This window comes from Carassius carassius, chromosome 1 (assembly GCF_963082965.1).
Source record: "Carassius carassius chromosome 1, fCarCar2.1, whole genome shotgun sequence".
NCBI lineage: Eukaryota > Metazoa > Chordata > Actinopteri > Cypriniformes > Cyprinidae > Carassius > Carassius carassius.
This window is the reverse complement of record NC_081755.1, coordinates 3,794,605-3,816,796: the sequence shown is the minus strand read 5'-3', so window position 1 is coordinate 3,816,796 and position 22,192 is coordinate 3,794,605. Positions and strand designations below refer to the sequence as shown.

Genomic DNA, 22,192 nt, shown 5'->3' with positions numbered 1-22,192 from the left:
TACTTATGTAACCCTCGTTCCCTGAAAGAGGGAACGGAGGTATTACGTCAGAAAGAGACTGAAGAATGTGATCTCGCCTGAGAGCTCAATCACCTTCGAGTGGTAACAAAATGAGCCAATGGTACACAGAGTACCTTGGTCTGCGGAATTTGCATCGCAAGCACCGCCTCGCAGTGCAGTTATATAAGGAGCAGCGCAAGCAACTCACACTCAAGCCTTCGCTAAGGAGCCGAGCCAGTGACCCGGCCGTTCAGCGGCACAGCGATATGGCAAAGGGACGTAACGTCTCCGTTCCCTCCTTCAGGGAATGAGGGTTACATACGTTACCTAGATGTTCCCTTTCAGTCGGTCATGTTCTACGTTACGTCAGAAAGAGTCTGACGAATGGGGTCCCTTACAAAATGCCACATGACATGCCAGCTGACACAGAATACACTGGGTAGCATATTCCAGCTGGAAGTATGCTAGCAGGCTGCCTGCTCATAGGAGGACTTACAAAGGCAGGTATCAACCAAAAGATGTTGATACACATGAACTCTGAAGTACCCAGCCCCCAGAGTGGAAGTTTCAACGACAGAGCTGGCAATGTGCTTGCCAAGGGAAAGACACATGCTACGAGGAGACTTACTGTGGAAATACACACGTGGGATTGCCCAGAAAGGGGAATCACAACACATGGAGGCACCTAGTCCCACACAGGGCTGACCGATAGGGTATGCATGCAAGTGCTGGACATCAACAGTGCTGGAGGAACCCAGGGGTTCTGAACTGAGGAACTCACCTGAGGGGAATAGTGCACGCATCCAGTCCGAGGAGTGAGATGGTGCAGCAAGCGGATTGACACAGAGCAGGTCCATACTGGCCCGAAGGGGTGAGTGCCCGGGAGGACACAGGCTCTACACGGAGATAAAATTTTGCAGATGTGTTAGGTGTCGCCCAGCCCGCAGCTCTACAGATGTCTGTTAGCGAGGTGCCATGCGCCATGGCCCAGGAAGAAGCTACTCATAGTTCAGTGAGCTCTCACCCCTAGGGGGCTTGGCAGGTCTTGAGCCTGATAAGCCAGGACAATAGGATCCAGTGGGATAACCTCTGCTTGGAGACAGCCTTTCCCTTCTACTGGCCTCCGTAACAAACAGAGAGCTGGTCTGAGGTCCTAAGGCACTGAGTTCTGTCCACGTAAGTGAGAAGCACACGTACTGGACAGAGCAGTGCCAGAGCTGGGTCTTCCTCCTCCAGGGGCAGCGCTTGCAAGTTCACCACCTGATCTCTAAAAGGAGTGGTGGGAACTTTGGGCACGTACCCAGGCCGGGATCTCAAGAAAACGTGAGAGTTGGCCGGCCCGAATTCCAGGCACGCTTCATCAACTGAAAATACCTGCAGGTCCCCAACCCTTTTCACCGAAGCCAAAGCTGTCAGGAGCGGAGTTTTCAATGATAGAAACTTTAGCTATACTGAGAGCAAGGGTTCGAAGGGAACCCTCTGCAGTGCTGATAGAACCACTGCAAGGTCCCAAGAGGGAACTTGCTGAGGGCGAGGCAGATTGAGCCTCCTGGCCCCTCTCAGGAATCTGATGATCAGATCATGCTTCCCAAGAGACTTGGCATCAACAGGGTCATGGTGAGCGGAAATGGCGGCCACATAGACCTTCAGGGTGACAGGAGACAGCCTTCGTTCTAACCCATGAAGAAAGGAAAGGACTGACCGGGCATCTCCAGGGGTCGTACGACGTGAAGAACACCAAGTGACGAAGATGTTCCACTTCAAAGTATAGGCATGTCTGGTGGACACAGGTCTAGCTGAAGTGATGGTAGCTTCAGATGCGGGCTGAGTCTTGGGACTCGGTCGTGAAGCCAGTGCTGAAGCGGTCTCATATGGAGCAACCCGAGCGGTATGACTGTTGCGGATGCCATATGCCACAGGAGCCTCTGAAACAGTTTCAGTGGAACCACTCTCTTGCCCTTGAAATGTCTCAGGCAATTCAGCAGTGACATAAGCTGCGCGAACATGGTGACCGAGTCTATTCCGCGTTGCCGAAGAGGCCAGCCTGGGAGACCGAGGAGTTGAGAAGCTGAGTCCGATCAGACTACCTCATGTCTGCCAGGTTTAGCCAAGGTGGCTGTAACCTTCGTCGCCCGGGGAGCGAGGTTGCTAGCAGTGCGTGCCTCCAGTGCGCAAAACCCCTGGGTCAGCACTGCCCCCATCGAGGGCCGTGAAGGCGGAGGAAGCACCAAAATGGTTTCGGGCAGTTAAAGGTGCCTTCCATGAACTGGTCACTTCCTGGTGCACTTCCGGAAAGAAAGGAACCAGCAGGGGTTGCTAGCGATCAGCACAAGCAGCCCCCAGCAACCCACCATCCAGCCTCGAGCGCTCGGGACAGGGTGGAGGATTCCACTCAAGCCCGATGCTCTCAGCTGCCCTGGAAAGCACGGCTGTCAGCTCGGGATTGGACTCGGGCAAAGCTGGCACTCCCAAGGGAGGCAGCGCAGCCAAATCCTCATCTCCCGAGGTCTCAAGCTCGTCTTGTGATGCGGCGATCAACATAAGGTCTAGCTCCCGAGCCCCGAATGAGATGTCAGGAGCCTGAAAGGGTACAGCAAACTCATCCGGAAACTCAACCTGCTGCAGCGTTTGTGAGGAGGGTGTGGCCTGAGGAGGCTGGCTCGTCAGGGAAGCCCACACGGTAACCCTCAGATTACCCTGGCCACCAGCCGAAGTAGCCCTCTTACGAGGAGAAGAGCTAAAACAGGATGTGGCAGAGGGGACTCTATACCTTTTAAAGTAATCGAGTCTCGATCTTAACACCGAGATGGTCATGTCCCCGCAATGAGAACATGAGTCATCCAGGAACGCAGTCTCAGCATGCTGAAAGCCCAGACACGTGACACAGCTATTGTGGGCTTCACGAGGAGCGATATATCGACCACACTCAGAAACGCAGGGTGAAATGACATCTTTCAAAAGACGCATATTCAACCCATTTACTCTTTTAGTGAGAGGAAAAGCTTTCAGTGGTGCTGAAGCGCATAGGGGAATGCGGAAGCTGACTACAGGAGACCCAGACGAACCGCTGAATCGCGCTCCTTATATACCCGCACTGCAGGGCAAAGGTCGCAATGCCAATTCCACAGATCAAGGTACTCTGTGTACTATTGGCTCATTTTGTTGACACTCGAAGGGCGAGAGCCCATTCGTCAGTCTCTTTCTGATGTAAAGGAAACCAAAATTAGTTCTGATCCATCACCATGGATTGTTTCAGATCTTTATCCACATATAACTTTGCATCCATGGGAGATGTAAACACCTTTGATATTCTGTTATAAGCTATGCAGAGTTTAGCAGGAAAATGCAAATAATAACCCACCTTCAGCTTTTGTTATGACTGTTTTACTTCGATTAAGCTCCGACTGTGTTCCACTGCCTCCACAGTTTAATCTGGGAAGATTAATATTCAAGTCAAGTGAATTCACCTTTATTTATATAGCACTTTAAACAAAATACATTGCGTCAAAGCAACTGAACAACATTAATTAGGAAAACAGTGTGTCAATAATGCAAAATGACAGTTAAAGGCAGTTCATGAATTCAGTGATGTCATCTCAGTTCAATTTAAATAGTGTATGTGCAATCATTTGCAATCAAGTCAACGATATCGCTATGAAGTGACCCCAACTAAGCAAGCCAGAGGCGACAGCGGCAAGGAACCAAAACTCCCATCAGTGACAGAATGTTGAAAAAAAAACCTTGGGAGAAACCAGGCTAATATTAACATAGATGCAATTCTTCTAACGATGTAGCATGTACATCAGGTGTTATGGGAAGTGTTCCTGGTTCCAGTTTACCTAATTAATGCAGCCTAAAAATCCTTTAACAGATTTGGATATTAGAAGCACATTAGTGTGTTAGGTGTAAACCAGGTTAAAGAGATGGGTCTGCAAGTGTGTGTCTGCCTCCCGAACAATGTTAGGTAGGTTATTCCAGAGTTTAGTCGCCAAATAGGAAAAGGATCTGCCGCCCACAGTTGATTTTGATATTCTTGGTACTATCAAATTGCCTGAGTTTTGAGAACGCAGCGGACATGGAGGATTATAATGTAACAAGAGTTCATTCAAATGCTGAGGTGCTAAACCAATCAGGGCTTTATAAGTAATAAGCAAGATTTTAAAATCTATACGATTTTTGATAGGGAGCCAATGCAGTATTGACAGGGCCGGGCTAATATGGTCATACTTCCTGGTACTAGTAAGAACTCTTGCTGCTGCATTTTGGACTAACTGTAGTTTGTTTACTAGGCATGCAGAACAACCACCCAATAAAGCATTACAATAATCTAACCTTGAGGTAATAAATCATGGATTAAGATTTCTGCATTTGACATTGAGAGCATAGGCCATAATTTAGATATATTTTTGAGATGAAAAAATGGAGTTTTACAAATGCTAGAAACGTGGCTTTGTAAGGAAAGATTGCTATCAAATAGCACACCTAGGTTCCTAACTGATGACGAAGAATTGACAGAGCAGCCATCAAGTCTTAGACATTGTTCTAGGTTATTACATGCAGAGGTTTTAGGTCCTATAATTAACACCTCTTTTTTTCAGAATTTAGCAGTAAGAAATTACTCGTCATCCTGTTTTCTATATCGACTATGCATTCCATTAGTTTTTCAAATTGGTATGTTTCGCAGGGCCACGAAGAAATATAGAGCTGAGTACCATCAGCATAACAATGAAAGCTGTTAAAACACTGTGTTTCCTGATGATATCTCCCAAGGGTAACATGTAAGGCGTGAAGAGTAACAGCCCTAGTACTGAGCCTTGGGGAACTCCATACTGCACTTAAATGTGGTGAAGTCTGTGTGTTTCGCGTCTGCACTGATTAGTTTGTGGGCGTCTCCGTTAATTGTCATCAGCAGCAGCTGTCACTCATTACACACTCCCTATATATTGGCTTGTCTCACGTCTTGTGTTTGTGAGAACGTTGTTTAATGTCATTACCTCTGTCTTTTTGCTTCTGTGTTGTTTGCGTTGGATGTCCGTGTTTTCCCCCGGAACCTCATCCACTCTCCGCACTTTCACTCAGCAACAAGACTTACCTTCGGCTTTATTCCCCGCAGTTCCTGTGCCATCCTCTCCTGCTGCCTTCTCACCGTCATCACCCGGATTCCTCACCACCTCACCGCCATCTTGGATTGTCGTCTTCCCAGCATTGTCTTTGTACTCCTGTTTGTTTATTTACTTTTATTAAATTGTTAAACTTGCTATTGTTTCCAATCCTTCCTTCACCCAGTCGTCACAGAACGTTCTCACCAACACAAGACGTGAGACAAGCCAATATAAAGGGAGTGTGTAATGAGTGACAGCTGCTGCTGATGACAATTCACGGAGACGCCCACAAACTAATCAGTGCAGACACGAAACACACAGACTTCACCACAAAGTGCAAAACCCAGAGATCACGGTTTACCAACCGTGACAGTTGGTTCTCCAGAATCAAGTCAGATTCCTGTTGACCTTCCAGAGTCGAGTCAGGTGCCCGTTGACTTTCCAGAGTTGAGTCAGGTTCTGGTTGACCCTCCAGAATCGAGTCAGGTGCTCGTGGACCCTCCAGAGTCGAGTCAGGTGCTCATGGACCCTCCAGAGTCAGGGTTAGTCACCGTTGACCTTCCAGAGTCAGGGTTAATCACCATCGACCTTCCAGAGTCAGGGTTAGTCACCGCTGACCTTCCAAAGTCCGGGCTAGTTCCTGTTGACCTTCCAGAGTCGAGTCAGGTGCCCGTTGAATTTCCAGAGTTGAGTCATGGTTCCGGTTGACCCTCCTATGTCGAGTCAGATGCTCGTGGACCCTCCAGAGTCAGGGTTCGTCACCGTCGACCTTCCAGAGTCAGGGCTAGTCACCATCGACTTTCCAGAGTCAGGGTCAGTCACTGTTGACCTTTCAGAGTCAGGGTTAGTTCCTGTTGACCTTCCAGAGTTGAGTCAGGGGCTCGGGGACCCTCCAGAATCAGGGTTAGTCACCGTTGACCTTCCAGAGTCAGGGTTAGTCACCTTTGACCTTCCAGAATCAGGGCTAGTCACCGTTGACCTTCCAGTGTCAGGACTAGTCACCATTGACCTTCCAGAGTCAGGGCTAGTTACCGTGGACTTTCCAGAGTCAAGGCTAGTCACCGTTGACCTTACAGAGTTAAGCCAAGTCACTGGTGATCTTCAAGGACAGAGCCAAGTCACTGGTGATCCTCAAGGACAGAGTCAAGGCACTGGTGATCTTCAAGGACAGAGTCAAGTCACCGGGGTTCTTCTTGGGAGAATTCAAGTCACCAGTGATCTTCATGAACAAAGGCAAGTCACCATTGATCTTTATGAACAAAGGCAAGTCACCATTGATCTTCATGAACAAAGGCAAGTCACCATTGATCTTCATGAACAAAGGCAAGTCACCATTGATCTTCATGAACAAATACAAGTCACCAATGATCTTCATGAACAAATGCAAGTCACCAATAATCTTCACGAGCAGAGTCAAGTCAGCATTGATCTTCTGGAATCCAGTATATACAGCATGGGATTACCAGAGTCTCGTCACTTCTCTGTGGAACTGCCAGAGCCTTTCCACATCTCTGCTGAACTGCCAGAGCCGTTCCACGTTTCTGCTGAACTATCAGAGCCTCTCCACGTCTCTGATTAACTGCCAGAGCCGTTCCACGTCTCTGCTGAACTACCAGAGTCTCTCCTCACCTCTGCGGAACTTCCAAAGTCTCGTTTTGTCTCAGTCGAACTCTCTGAACACCCGACTGATCCTGTTGTGGCCACGGAGGCTACCCTTAACATGTTCAATGTTCTATGTTTCAGACTTGCCAAACCAGACTTGTCCTCCTGTTTGTCCGGCCGCACAGATGTGGTGGTCTTCCACACCGCCCTGGGGGGCGTCCGTCCCGACCACACGGTTGTGGTGGTCTTCTGCTCCGCCCTGGGGGCCTTCTGCCTCAACCACAAGGATGTGGTGGTCTTCTGCTCCGCCCTGGGGAGTGTCTGGTTCGGCCGCACGGTTGTGGTGGTCTTCTGCTCCGCCCTGGGGGGCATCCGTCCCGACCACACGATTCTGGTGGCCATGTATGGCTCGTGACGTCCGCGATTTTGTTTTGGCTTGCTCAGTTTACTCCAGTGGTAAGTCATCTAACCGGCCTCCTGATGGGCTTCTTCAACCGCTGTCTGTCCCTTCGAGACCCTGGTCCCACACCGCACTAGATTTTGTTACCGCCCTCCCGCCCTCTAATGACATGACGGTCGTTTTGACCGTAGTGGACCGGTTCTCGAAGGCATTTTCTTGCCCAAATTACCAACAGCCAAGGAGACAGTGGTCACTGTCCTAGATCACGTCTTTCGGCTTCATGGCCTCCCGGTAGACGTGGTTTCTGACAGGGGATCTCAATTTATACACAAATTTTGGAAAGAGTTTTGTAAATTGCTAGGAGCGTCAGTTAGCTTGTCTTCGGGTTATCATCCCCAAAGTAACGGACAATCTGAGAGAGCCAACCAAGATTTAGATAGGACGTTGCAATGTTTGGTCTCCAAGAATCCTTCTTCCTGGAGTCAACAACTCTCTATGGTGGAGTACGCCCACAATTCGTTGCCAGTGTCAGCTACGGGCCTTTCTCCGTTTCAGTGTAGTTTAGGTTACCAGCCACCAGTCTTTCCCAGTCTGGAATCTGAAGTCGCGGTCCCCTCAGCTCACACGTTTGTCCAGAGGTGCCACCCCACCTGGACCAGAGCCTAGTAGACTCTGCTCCGGATGAGGGAGCGCACTAAGGCTAAGGCCGATCGCCACCGGTCAAAGCCTCCCGTTAACGTCGTGGGTCAAAAGGTGTGGCTTTCTACCAGTAACATTCCTCTGTGTTCCGTATCTAATAAATTAGCTCCCAAATTTATTGGCCCGTTTACTATCACCAAGATCATTAGTCCAGTGACAGTCCGCCTCAAACTACCTCCAGCATGCAGGAGGTAGTACCCCGCCTTTCTTGTGTCCAAAATTAAACCCGTGTTTTATGCACGTATTAATCCGCCTTCTCCGGTTCACCCGCCAACGCGTCTCGTAGATGGGGAACCGACTTATTCGGTTAATCGTATTCTGGACTCAAGACGGAGGGGACGAGGATTCCAGTACCTGGTGGACTGGGAAGGTTACGGTCCGGAGTAGAGGAGTTGGGTACCTGCTAGGGACATATTGGATCACTCCCTTATTGATGACTATATATATATATATATATATATATATATATATAAAGAGACTTACTGATGTTTATGATCTCTTCTGAATAAAGCGCTTCATTATTTTTTTCTGAGGAAATCCAAATATCAAATCCTGAGGTAATCCACATCACATCTTTTTGGGGTGAATTATTTCTTATTCCTCTCACCGCAAAGCAAACAGTAAAGTGAAAAAAACTTTAACATTCTCACTGCGTTGTTTTCTGTTGTATGGGCGTATTCAAGCCACGCGCTTCAGTGAAATATTATAATCTGAATAGGACATTCAGCACAGGTTTGTAAATGAAGATCAGAGCAGACAAAAGCTGCAGACAGCACACCTTGTTTGTTATCTTTATTTTATAAATATACAAAGTTTTGTTGTTATTATGTCTGTTTACAAAAAAAGTAGACCCTTTACAGGTTTGATTGATGAATTGCTCTTATGTGTACGATCAAAACTGAAAGTGTAATTTAAGTTCTTTTCTGGGTTATCAGGAGAAAATGCCTCATAACGCGTATGCGTGTTAATTCAACTCCAGAGGGTTAAAATGTTATCCCTAATAGTATCGATTTTAGAAGTAAAGTAGTTCATAAAGTAATACATTGTGTCCCTACTAATCAAGCTTGCGCCGTGGTCTGGCACCATCTGGGGGCTTTGGCTGCGGTACCCTGTATATGCATTCAATGTCTGGGGGATCAGAGAAACCAACGAAGAGTTGCTTGATCAATTCTGCCATGAACTCAGTTGGTCTTCCTCTCTCGACTCCTGGAGCCCCGATAACCGTTGTTACGACGTGATCTGCCTTGAGTTTAGACTTTAACATCTTGTTTTCCTAATGCAAAGTGTTCAGAGAAGTTTCCAAAGTAAGAAGTTTGTAAAATCTTTCATTAAGAACACTGAGGATCTTACCCGAAATCTTCTCTACCATCAGCAACATTCCTTCTTTCTCCATAGCAAAACCCTCTACTCAATCAGCCAGTGCCATGTTGAAAGTTATGTTAGCCAACTGCTGAAAGGATTTACTTGCGATTTGAACCTTCAGATGAAGTGTGGAATGCAGTAGATTTTGAGTTAACTTTTAGCCCAATTAAAATAGGTTTAGAGACTATTAATTAACAGGTTAATCTATAGGTAAAAAAAGAAGCCATATCTTCATTTTCCAACATGACAATGCCAGACCACATACTCCATCAATTACAACATCATGGTTGCGTAGAAGAAGGATCCGGGCACTGGTCAGCCTGCAGTCCAGATCTTTCACCCATAGAAAACATTTGGCGCATCATAAAGAGGACGATGTGACAAAGAAGACCTAAAACAGTTGAGCAACTAGAAGCCTGTATTAGACAAGAATGGGACAACGTTCCTATTCCTAAACTTGAGCAACTTGTCTCCTCAGTCCCCAGACATTTGCAGAGACTTTTTTGAGATGTGTGGATGCCATGAAAGTTAGAATCAACTTATTTTTCCCTTAAAATTATACATTTTCTCAGTTTAAACATTTGATAAGTCATCTATGTTGTATTCTTAATAAAATATTGAAATTTGAAACTTTCTGTTTTGAAACTTTCTGTTTTGAAGCATTCTGCTTTTATTAACAATTTTTACAATGTTCCAAGTTTTTTGGAATCGGGTTTGTATTTAGATGTATAATTTCACAAGACTGAAGTCAAAACATTCAGTTTTTTGCTTCAAAATTTCGAAATTACACAATATCATTTAGATTAAAAACTGCTCATGCTGCATGTATGCAGTATCTTTGTTTGGATCATGATTAAAATGCAGTGATTGCCTCTAGTTTTAAATGGAAAGAACACAGACAAAGCCTTATTTTGTTTATATGAAGATATTTCTTTTGTGTTATTTATTTGATTTGGGGCTTGTTTAAAAATTTTAGTTTTGTTGTTTACATTCTATCTACATTTTTTCACTTAACAGGTAAATAATTAAACCATAAAATGAATGTAAAAAGCATGATTTACAGTTTAGATTCAGGTTTTGACAAAAATATTTTTTTTTATAAAATAATAGACTTAACATTTAAGCCTTTAAATTATTTTTTAATGGATGAGTCAAAACTATTAATTAGAATACAATATTTATATAAACAATTATTATAAAATTATATTAATTAAATACCATTCAAAACATTTTATTATTTAGATTTTTATAATGAATCTTATAGATCCACCAGTTCACATTTACAGCTCTGTGTATTTGTAGGGTAAAAACATGGGTTGATTTTCACATTGGTCTGAACAAAAAACAACCTAATGTTCCTGCAATCCCAGAGGCTGCAGTTCTAGGACTGCATTTCTAGGACACTATTTTTTTGTGGCAGCGCCATCTAGCCAATTCTATTCCAATAGAGGAGACCTGATTCAAACATCAAACAAACAGATGCAAAGACTATTTTTTTTATCTTTCCATCTTATTTTAACATAAACTCGATTGTTTGAGTGGGTGTCAGCAATCTCAGTTTAGCCTATTTAGCTGTGCAAAACATTTAAATGTGGTGCTGGATGTTGTAAATTAGTATTTGTATTCAAATCAATTTACATTTATTAAGATAAAAATAAACCACACTAATTTGTACCACAATAATTTTACCATTACTCTAAATTTAGATCCATTTAATAAGAGGCTTCATAATGATAAGGATAGTTTCTGTGTTCATCCCCATGAATTAAATGTTTTATTGGTTTGTTTTGTTATTTGACTTTTGAATATTATACTTAGCTGAATGTGGACTAGTCTAGATGTGGCAATGTGCTTAGATGACACTTCATTATGAATATATAACTGATCAAACTGAATGCCTTGTTGTTTGATTTTAGTGTTCTGGGTTTCTTTGTTTTTAGCACTTTATAGCATAAAGATACATTGAAGAGCACTAAATCAGCATACTGTGCAGGCATCCTATCATGTGCACGCTGTGTGAATGCATACAGTCAGTTTTGACCGCAAAAGATTAGGTAATTAGATTGGATGTTCCAGTATTTACACTAGAAGATGCATTTTGCAAAAATACATGCTCAATTACTTACTTTACTTTAATTAAGTAAGCCAGTTTGAAAGCCACTCCTCTAGAGGATACAGTGTGATGAAGCCATGGTTATATGTACTGTATAACTTGAGACATTCTATAAATACTCAAAATATTTTAGTCAAAGGACGGATTACTATCAAACATAAGAACAAAATGAGTTTCAATTCAATTATAGTCAGAGGGAATTAGCCATGAAGCAATAAAGTCTTTAGATTTTATTATTTGTTTTACACGTAACCTTGAGAGAAGGGTTATAAATCTTTTTTCAATAAATCAGTTAACCAATATCCAAAGAGCACCAGGAGATATAGACTTTGCATACATGTGTGTGATACAGTCATAAAGATTTTTTTCAAAGAGGAAGTATTGCTCCTCCTTTAATTAGCCAATAAAATACTGCAGAGGTGGTCATGTAAACATTTTCAACAAGGCAATACTCCAGGTCTCAAGTATCCAGGTAATCAGAAGATTTTTCTAAAATTCTAAAATTGATATTCTTCAGTATTTTTGTCTGGTTTTCCAGTACAAATATAAAAAAAATATTGAATCAAGATGCATTTACTTGAGAAGTGTAACACCTGTTTGCACCTGCTGTTCAGTGTCACTTGAAAGTTTGTGAACCAATTGCGAAATCTGTGAAAGTTTGAATAAGAGAGATCATAGAAAATGCATGTTATTTTTTATTTAGTACTGTCCTGAGTAAGATATTTTACATAAAATGTATTTACATTTAGTCCACAAGACAAACAATAAGCTGAAATTATTCAAATAACCCTTTTCAAGGGTTCTGGTTTTTGGTTCTTTAAACTGTGTGGTTATCAGGATGATCCATGATTGTTTTTTGTTTTTTGATGGTTGTTCATGAGTCCCTTGTTTGTTCTGAACAGTTAAACTGAGAACTGTTCTTTAGAAAAATTATCCATGTCCTGTGGAATCTACAGCTTCCAGCATCTTTGGCATATTTAAACCCTTTCCAGCATTGACTATGATTTTGAAATCCATCTTTTCACACTGAGGACAATTAAGGCACTCAAACACAACTATTAAAAAAGGTTAAAGCATTCACTGATGCTCCAGAACGAAACACATTTTGCTCTACAGGATAAAGATGTCCAAATTTTTTCCTAATTCGGAAGTAGTCGTGTTGTACGATGGCAATTTAGTACCACATAATAAATAAAAAATTCCAAGATTACGAGAATTAATTTGTAGCAATTATGAGATTAAATTTATAATATATTTGAGAATATATTAGTTTATTGTGAATGCAAATGGACCAGATAGGGAGCACCGGTAGATATTCCAAAGTCTCAGTCTGAATTTTGAGATAAAACTGACAGATTTCGAATGAGCTGTGTTATATTAAAAGCAACAAAGCTCAAAATTATTGCTATTACTAGGTGGCTGGCGTGCACCAAATAATGGAAGACATTAAAATGAAATGAAATTAAATTTATGCATTTAGCAGATGCTTTTATCCAAAGCGACTTGCAGCGCATTCAGTCTATCAATTTTTTACCTATCATGTGTTCACGTTAAATATTATATAATAATTGTCGCTATTATACTTTGAATAAAACAGCTGGTCAATAGTCACTTAACATTATATAGCCTACCTCTGAAAAGACAACAATATAACTTATGTTAGGAGTCCGCTTTAACCTTTAGAACGTTTTATTGTTGTTTTTTATTAAATACCTTTGAGGAATGAAAGGTTGGATGCCACAGACGTTTTTATACAGAGTAGGTGGTGGAATTTTCAGAAAGAAAACTGTACAATTTAATGAATTGATTAACACAAATAGACAGAAATCTGTCATCCCTCATTAAAGATCTTGATAAACACATTGTTTGTATTTCCCTATAAAACTTTTATTGAGAGTTGAGGGTTTGTTTATATTAAAGTACCAAAAGCACAAGAGGGCTAGTGCCCTACAAATAACGAATGCAATCGAAGACTTGAAATATTATTACCAAGCATGCTGTCCCCGTGAGTATGACACGTGGTATGATTTCTGCTAATAATCCCACATATAGGCCTATTTGTAGTGTATTAAAAAGGGTTTAAGTGTGCTATGGTGCCACCAAAGGAATGTCGACTTGGTGTGTGAGCTGATGTTAAGATAAAAAGTTGTTCCTGTTCAGTCTGTTAATAAATATAATATTCTTGACATTAAGCAGTTTCCGCGAGTCCTTAAAATTGACTTCTCCCGGTGCTCTCAATCCGGGACATTTACATTAGGCAATACTAAATATTATAACTTTAATTTCTACGATTTAAATTGATCGTAATTTGGACTTTATTCTCGTAATATTTCGATTTAAGATATTACGACCTTAATCTCGTTAAAGTTTTTTTTTTTATTATTTTTTTTTACGTGGCACTAAAATGAGGTCATAGTGTGTTTTGTTTATTAGTTAATTTACCTTTTAATCAACTCTATCTGTGTACTGTACTGAAATTAAGTGTTTGTTTTTTTTTTAATCAGGGGAAAAAATCTGCTAAGTTTAATTTAAAAGAAACCCTTCTTAAATAATTTTGCTTCTTTAGAAAGTGCATCTTGATTTGAGGATTCTGGGAAACAAAAATAGAGTAGATATTCTTGGATACTCATGAAGAGAACTAGGTCAAGCCGTTCGTCTCTCTGAAAAGCATTTCTTTGTTATTCTGACTGGAGAAAGATTCCAGCAGTGATTCTTTGTTTGAGTTTTGGTTTTGTTAGGTCTTAAGTGTGTTAAGCATAGAAAACAACATACTCAAAAACAACTAAAACACTCATGCCTCTTACATATTTTACAGATGACCTGGTTTCTTTTTTCAGTTTATGTTAAATATGTTTAATTCATGGGAGCATCAGACCAACTGTAACAATGAGCTGTTAAAGACATTTTTAAATCATTAAGTCAAAATGGCTGTAAAATCACAAATACCTTCAAAAGTAAAACATTTTAATTGCTAATCACTTTTGAGCAAGAGATGCTGCTGTTGTCAACTTATTATGTTGTGGTCGGTACGAAATGATAATGACACATAAAAGTTTGGTGTCAATATGCCAAAGTGTTACAGGGTTGCAGCCTCAGAATCAGCTTGGCATCATGCCAACAACTTCATTGATTCATTATTTTAGAATGGTTTAGCCTATCAAAAAGCTTTTGATAACTTTTTGCCAAAATGGTCTGAAAATGATCTGAGCTAATTTTGGAGAAAATCAGACCAAAAGTATAGGAGTTTGAAAAAGTAGGTTCTCAAAGAAATTCCAAAGTTCAACCGAATATGGCATAATTGGTATTATGTTCAACTTCTCTGGATCATAGACATACATAGATGCCTCATTGGCCACTTTGAGTCATTGCTGTGATAAGTCAATGCGTCCGCCATGTTTGTGAGGGCAAGACTACAGCTGTGTCCCAAATGGCGCACTATACACTATGCACTCATACACTTACGTGCTTAAAGTAAAGTGCACTTTTCCTTTTAGGAATTTTAAGTGTGAATGCACTTCTCATACTATTCATGCTAAAAACGTCATAGAATAGTGCATAAGTACAAATTTGGGATGCACCTGCAAAAACGAATGCAAATACAAATCAAAGTGACACACTGGTAGTCTTCTTTTTATTTTGACAGCATTCTATAGCCTACTCCACAACAAACAATAACAAATGCAACTGATAAGCCTTTATGGATCCAGTAAAACTTACAGTTACAGTGGTAAAATATTATGCACTGATACAGTACACAGTAAAAATATAGTAAAAGTGATATGTGATCTTAAAAAGTATATGTAGTACAATATGTAGTAAAGTGAATAATATAAAAAGCGAGTACAACAGTAACATAAGTGATATAACAGATTTATAATAGCAAAAATTATGTGTAATACCATAATAAATAAATGAATTACAATAGATGAATTTTAGCTAGAATATGAAAAATCAAGGGTGGAATAATACAGAATAGACTACAGATTTATTACAGTATTTGTGTAATTATTAAATTAAGACACAGCTAATGACACTACACACACACACACACACACACACACACACACACATATATAACTCAATTTTAGCTCAAGATACACATTCTATTTCATTTTTCAGTTCTAGCTTTCCCCCGGGAATAGAGTGGTTTAGTTGTGATGACAAAACCTGACCAATAAAGACCAATTCTACAATAATGTGAACAACTTGACGATGCTTGACATTTTGCTCTACATTGCAAATTACACACACCCATGCAGAAAACGTACTCTGTTACTAACGTAACCTCGGTTCTCTCTAGAAGAGGGAACGAGTACTGCGTCTTAGCTAAGACGCTACGGGAAAAGTCTCTTTTCACGAAATACTGAAGCAAAAAATTATCCTTAATTTTTAATCGTTGTAAAGCGCATTTGCAGCAGCACACAGCCATAGGCGAGACGGCTCGCTCGCTCATTGGCTGCTCTGCGGCAACTGCACAAGCCTATCGAGCGCAGGCTGATGAACATCAGACCAATGTCTGATGCTTCGCGCCCTTCTTGCCACTTCCCGCCGAAACGGGTATTGCCCAACCCTATAAAAGGAGCTCGAAAAGGCTGACTCACCTGATTTATTTCATCGCCGAAGCGAACCAGAGTGAATCGTGCGTACGGCAGAGAACGCAGTACTCGTACATCCTCTCCTGACACCGACAGGGCAGACAGGGCAATAACCTGAGCCCGAAAACGGCGTGTTGAGGGATTTCGGCACATAACCGTGCCTAGGTTTGAGTATGACCCTTGAGTCATTAGGCCCAAACTCCATGGTCAACCACACGCTTCACTGATGCGAGAGCCAACAAGAACACTGTCTTGAACGACAGATGCTTGAGGCTAATCGTTAGGATAGGCTCGAATGGGGAACCTTTCATGGCCTCCAAAACCGTCGCGAGGTCCCATACAGGGACTGACGGAGGTCTGGGAGGATTCAGCCTCCTAGCTCCTCTAAGGAAGCGGATAACCAAATTGTTCCTTCCTATTGACTGACCGAGCGCTGTCTCAGAAAACGCTGCGATAGCCGCCACGTACACTTTGAGCGTGGAGGGGGCTCTGCCCTTATCCAACAGCTCCTGTAGGAAGGAGAGAACCTCCGTCACCTCACAACTAAGGGGCGAAAATCCCCGAGCTGTTCACCAGCTGGAAAACACCGACCACTTCGAGGCATACAGCCGTCGTGTCGACAGGGCTCTAGCCTGAGTGATGGTATTTAGCACTCCCACTGAGAGATCAGCGGGTAACCGTTGAGCGCCCACACATGAAGGGACCACAACTCCGGTTGAGGGTGCCAAATCGAGCCCCCGGCCTGCGAGAGGAGATCCCTCCTCAACGGCACTGGCCACGGGGCAGTGTCTACTAACTGCATCAAATCTGGAAACCATGGTTGGTTCTTCCAAAAAGGTGCTACAAGCAGTACTGAGCATCTCGTTTCCCTCACCCGTTCTATCACCTGCGGAAGGAGGGAGACAGGGGGAAAAGCATAAAGCGGGCAGCTCGGCCATCTCCGTGACAGCGCGCTTTCGTTCTTGGAAAAGAACGCGGGGCAGTGAGCGTTTTTTTCGTGGGACGCGAAGAGGTCCCCCTGCCAAATCTCTCCCACAACAGCTGGAGTGTTTGCGGGTGTAGAGACCATTCGCCCGTGGGTATGTTGTTTCTGGACAGCCTGTCTGGACCCAGATTCTGTAGCCCAGGCACATGAACTGCCCTCAGCGAGCGCAAGTTGTGCTGAGCCCAAACCAGGAGGCGCTCCACCAACCTGTACAGGTTTCGGGACCCGAGACCGCCCTGGCGATTTATGTAGGACACCACAGACATGTTGTCCGAACGGACTAAGACGTGTTGGCCTTTGATTCGGGGACAAAAACGCGTCAGCGCGTTCTCCACTGCCAGCATTTCCAGACAGTTGATATGTTGGAGCTTTTCCCGTTCTGACCATAGGCCAAAGGACGGTCTGCCCTCGAGCAGCGCTCTCCATCCCGAAGTGGAGGCGTCCGTCGACACCATCTTCACTTTCGAGGAAGTCCCCAGGCTTACACCTGATTGGTACCAGTCGTTCGCTGTCCAGGGTTTCAGGGCTGTAACGCAGCTCTGATTGACCCTGAGACGCAGCTGACCAGATATCCGCGCTCTCAGCCAGAACTGCAAGGGCCGCATGCGGAGCAGGCCCAACCGAAGAACTGGAGATGCTGAGGCCATGAGACCCAGCATCTTCTGAAAACCTCTGAGCGAGACGGTCGCGCCGCAGTGGAGAGAACTCGCTGCGCGCTGAATGCCCAACGCGCGCTGTGGTGACAGCCGGGCCGTCATAGAACGTGAGTCCAGAGCTATACCCAAGAACAGTATCGTCTGACTGGGGTTCAGCGAACTCTTTGTCCAGTTGACACTGAGACCGAGTTTCTCGAGGTGATCGAGTAAAATGGCCCCGTGTTCCACGAGCTCTGATCGTGATTGAGCCAGAATCAGCCAGTCGTCCAAATAGTTCAGCACTCGCATGCCTCTGAGTCTGAGAGGAGCGAGCGCTAAGTCCATGCACCTCGTAAACTTAGATCCAGTATGGGCCTGAGACCCCCGTCTTTCTTGGGCACTAGAAAGTATCTGCTGTACAGCCCCCCCTCGCTTTGAGCTTGAGATACAGGCTCCACAGCCCCTTTGCTCAACAGTTTTGATATTTCGGCCCGAAGTAGGTGTGCTACTTCTGTTTTGACCGTAGTTTTGATGCGCGCTGAAGAGCGGCGGAGGGCGTCGAAAAAACTGTAGCGAGTAGCCTCTCTTTATAATGTCTAGCACCCAATCCGAAACCCTTGGAAGCGCTGACCATGCATCTGCATGAATGGCTAAGGGCTGGATGCGAAGTGCGCTCTGTTGACTGGGCAACGGCGGTGCTTCGATGTGCTGCACCATGGGCGTTATGCCTGTGGCATTTGAGGCGGGGAGCGCGCTGATCACAGCGGGCAGATCGCTCTTCCTCGACCCCGCCACGGTGCTTAACCGATTGAGGGAGGGCTGAGCGGGTCCCGTGGGACTCGTGATGTCTGAGAGTAACTGTGGGCTGTAAGCGTGCACATTTACTACTTTCGACTCGCTGTCTGCCTGGGCAGAGCGTACGTGCACGGGTTTCGTTTTTACAGAAACCGCGCGCCGTGTGAGACATAGTGTTTGTGGGCACTGAGGAGTGGGCACGTTTACTATGTAGCGCGCGCGACCGACCTGAGTCGATCTTATGGGCGCGAGCCCTGTGTGCAGGGCTGTGCTTATATGTGGAGATGGGCACTGAGGAGTGGGCATCGTCACTACTTTTACAGCACCATCGGCCGTGGCTGGAACACCAGAAATAACACCTTTTTCGGGAAATATCTGGGTAGCCGTGATAACGGCTTTTGTGTGCAGGCAAGCGGGCAACTGTGCAGGCTTGCGCGTTGCAGAAACCGCTAAGACAGTCAATTCCTGGAACTGCAACAGCGGCGCGCTTGGGTGAGAGCTCGGCCACAGCAGAACTCGTTCAATGGCGCTTTCCTAGAAGTGCTAGGATGACTTCGGGGCTTCCGGCTTCACCGTAATCCTCTGCCGTGACTCCCGCGGTGCGGGGCGACGGCTGGTAGAGCGAGAACGGGGTCCCTAGCTGCGTTGCTGACGCTGTCGCGATGAAGCAGCTGGAGGCGGGGGGCGTGACTGAGAGCTTTGCGGGGCCGGTCTAGCGCGACTCGCTGCAGAACTGGAGCGCTTCGGTAAGAAGTGCTTAAAGGCTTGTGATGCTTTCTGGTCCTTGACGAATCTTTTGACAAACTTGTTGACAGACGATCCGAAGAGGCCAGCAGGAGTCAGCGGGGCGTCGAGGAACGCAGCGCGCTCAGACTCTGCCATGTCCAAAAGCGTTAGCCACAAATGTCTCTCAGCCACCGTAGCAGAAGCCATAACCCGTCCCATGGCCTGTGCAGCGGACTTAGTAGCGCGGAGGGAGAGATCCAAAGCACTCCTCAGATCCGCGAGGCAGATAGCTTCAGGCCCCATCTCATCCAGCTTGCGGAGGAGATCGCCCTGGAAAATCTGCAGCGTGGCCATGGTGTGTAGCGCAGACGCAGCCTGCCCAGCAGCAGAAAAGATCCGTGCGAGCAGAGATGACGTCATGCGGCAGGCTTTCGATGGCAACGCCGCTTTCGCCGCAGAGGGCAGGCAAAGGTGCGTTGCTATAGCCTGTTCCACCGGCGGAAGTGACTGGTAGCCTCTGTTTTTAGCATCATCCAGTGTGGAGAATGCTGGCGAAACAGACAAACGAGTTCCAAGCTTTCGCCACTTCTTCATGAAGCTCAGGAAGAAACGGGGCGGACTTCGAGCTGGGAGAAATACGCTCATCCGGCAGAAAGCTACCATCCAGCCGGGAATGAAAGGGAGGCACTGGTGCAGACCACTCGAAGCCGAGGCTCGCCGCAGCCAGCGTGAGCACTCGCATCAGCTCCTTCTCGATATCAGCCCGTCTGCCGGGCCTCTGAGGCTAGCAGAGAGCACGTGTCCTCTTCCTCAGATGCGGCCCTGAGATCCACTTCCTCGGAAGACGCGGCAGCAGACAGCGGGCGCTGACCATCAGGAAGCGATGCAGGCAAGGCCGGTGAAGCAGGAAGAACCGGCGAGCTCGGTAGACCTGGAGGCGGTTCCGGTAATCGCTGGGAACTGCGCTTTTTATGGCGCTGCGGCGCAGCGGAGGATGCAGGCTCAGAGAAGAATGCCAGGCGAGTCCTCAGAGTCACCATCGGCATTAGCTCGCAGTGAGGGCAGCCGCCGTCAGCGAGCACGAGCGCTGCATGATCCTCACCCAGGCAGGAGACACAGATGACGTGACGGTCTCCTTCGCTGAGCGGGGCTCTGCACGAGCCGCACGAGGGCATCTTTTATGAATGTGTGTCGCAGGGCGAAAAACACACAAGAATATTAAAGGATATAGGCGCCGGAGAGCGCAGCAGGAATGGCAGTGGAAGGCGGCGAAGGCCAGCGGCTTCAGAAGTGGCTCGTCCCGCTGAGATGCTTATCAGACGGCGCTTGCTTCCTTCGTGATCCAACGATGCGTGAGCTTCATTGAAGAGATGAAAAATCAGGTGAGTCAGCCTTTTCGAGCTCCTTTTATAGGGTTGGGCCACACCCGTTTTGGCGGGAAGTGGCAAGAAGGGCGCGAAGCGTCTCGCCTATGGCTGTGTGCTGCTGCAAATGCGCTTTACAACAATTCAAAATTAAGGATAATTTTTTGCTTCAGTATTTCGTGAAAAGAGACTTTTCCCGTAGCGTCTTAACTAAGACGCAGTACGAGAGAACTCTCGTAAGAGAACACAACTTTTAAAAGAGTCATTTATTTTTCCATACATAGGAATGTTTGGGGTGTGAGTGTGGGCAGTTTATGTTGTACAACAAAATATTAAAGTATAGTTATGTTTAACACAGACCAGAATATGAGATCCTCCCCCTCAAAAAACAAATCTATTAATCAAAATTAATTATCATTATTACAACATCAGGCAATAATAAACAATGATTTTGTCATGATATTGCAGCTTAACCCACTAATGAGTTTCTGTGTTTTTAATTTCTAGGCTATTTACAATATGCAGGTTTTGTGTAAAGACACATACAGTACATGATCAGCATTAAACAGCCTGTGTAAATATTTTTAAATGCAGTCTATAGTATTGTGATTGACTGAAGAAACTGGGTGGGTGGGGTGGGGCGGGGCTTCATAACACAATTTCGTTTATTATATAAACTACAATATAAGTTAAAACTTATGAATAATTAATTGAAACTTTGATTTCTTATAAAGTCTCAGCTTTCACAGATAACTAGCGATATCGCTAGCTATTAATAGTCTGACACGGGTGGCTAATTAAGCTGTCAACATAATGTTAAAAATGACCAAAAAACATCCAGAAACAACTGTTTGGTCTTATTTGTAAAAGATAATACCCTGAGATCTGTTTTTATTAGTGTGCGATGGTTTGTAGATGCCCAAGCTGCCGACAAATCGCATACTTTCTTCTGTCCAGATGTGAGGGTTATGGAGAGCTGCCTTCACCAATATGGCGGTGGCGGTGACATTCAGTCAAGCGGCCAATGAGGCACATTTATTATGTTTATTCTCTGGATGAACCAAGGAATCTATCAAGACCAGTTTAAATTAAAATAGGCAAAATTAATCAAAATCTATTAGTATTTTAAAAACATATAATCATGAATTTTGACCAGTAAGTGGAGCTTTTCTGAGTAGCACACAGAGTTTCGTATTGATAAACTAATGCATTTGTAAAATACAGAATCTTTTTTTTTTTTGTCATAGAATTTTTATTGTTGCAAACTGCATTTTTACATTTTATACCACCCCACCCACCATAAACAACCCTACCCAGCCCCAACAAAGCAATCCCCAATCTGATAAACAAGGCATCTGAAGATCAAAAAAAAAAAAAAAAAAAAAAAACACACATATGTGCATACATTAATGTATATCTACATACAGGCAAAGATACATACCAAATTGAGATGACACATATATAGACCCCCATTCAATCCACGTCTAAGGTTGGTAAGTCATTAAAGAATGTAATAAATTTTTGCCATTTTTTGCCAAAGGAATCTCCCCTACCTCTGATATTGTACTTAATTTTTTCAAGTTTCAAAAAAAAAGACCAAATCTTTGAGCCAAGCTGAAATAGAAGGGGGTTGTGGGGAGGTCCAAGATAACAGTATTCTCCGCCTGGCGAGGAGAGATGCGAAAGCTACGGCATCGGCCTGTCTACGGCTTGAAGGCTAACGCCGAGATGGAACTCCAAAGGTTGCAATCAAAGGGCAAACCGCTAACTTGACCCCCAGGACCTCAGAAACTATTTTAAAGAAAGAATTCCAA

At 44.4% G+C, this 22,192-nt stretch overlaps 1 protein-coding gene across 1 annotated transcript in view; it reads left to right on the top strand.

Annotated features, from left to right (window-relative positions):
• Nucleotides 1–11,730: 11,730 nt before the first annotated feature.
• The window catches only part of LOC132139809 (uncharacterized), a 45,656-nt gene continuing 35,194 nt past the window's right edge, over nucleotides 11,731–22,192 (top strand). The window contains exon 1 of the mRNA XM_059548424.1: nucleotides 11,731–11,750. The gene's annotated coding sequence lies outside the window, so the exon portion shown is untranslated. The remainder of the gene's footprint in view (nucleotides 11,751–22,192) is intronic.